Below are 491 nucleotides of genomic sequence, written 5' to 3' on the forward strand. Positions count from 1 at the left end.
TATAATAAAGTGGTTTGGCTTTAACATGTCCAAAGACTTGAAATATTATTGCCGTAGTGTCTTCACTTACATCTGACTGATTTAGGCTGGTTTATTTTTTCTTTTTGCTTAAATTACCTAAACTATGAACATGGCTGTGAATTAAAGACTTGACTGTAGTTAGCAGCTTTTGTTGCATCATACTATCAATTGAATGGAAGTGGGCAGAGGGAAAATAATATGAAATGGGTCCCATATGATATAGTAATGACCACGGTCTGGATGTTTTATTGCGTCAAAAAACTCATTATGATAGCATATCACATAATTACACTAAATAATAATGTCATCAAGTACAGGCACAATTGTGACCTTGTGGTGCTTTTTTCAGCTACTGTGGTATAGTACCACCGTACCAATGTAGGTTTCCTAAGAAACCTACAAAATGTTAGGTACGCAAATCAAATCTAATAGTATTATGTAGTACAGGTTTCTAATGATCCTAGGAACCC

Source organism: Boleophthalmus pectinirostris, unplaced genomic scaffold, assembly GCF_026225935.1.
Source record: "Boleophthalmus pectinirostris isolate CB_2022bp ecotype Guang Dong unplaced genomic scaffold, ASM2622593v1 HiC_scaffold_22, whole genome shotgun sequence".
NCBI classification, from domain to species: Eukaryota; Metazoa; Chordata; class Actinopteri; order Gobiiformes; family Gobiidae; genus Boleophthalmus; species Boleophthalmus pectinirostris.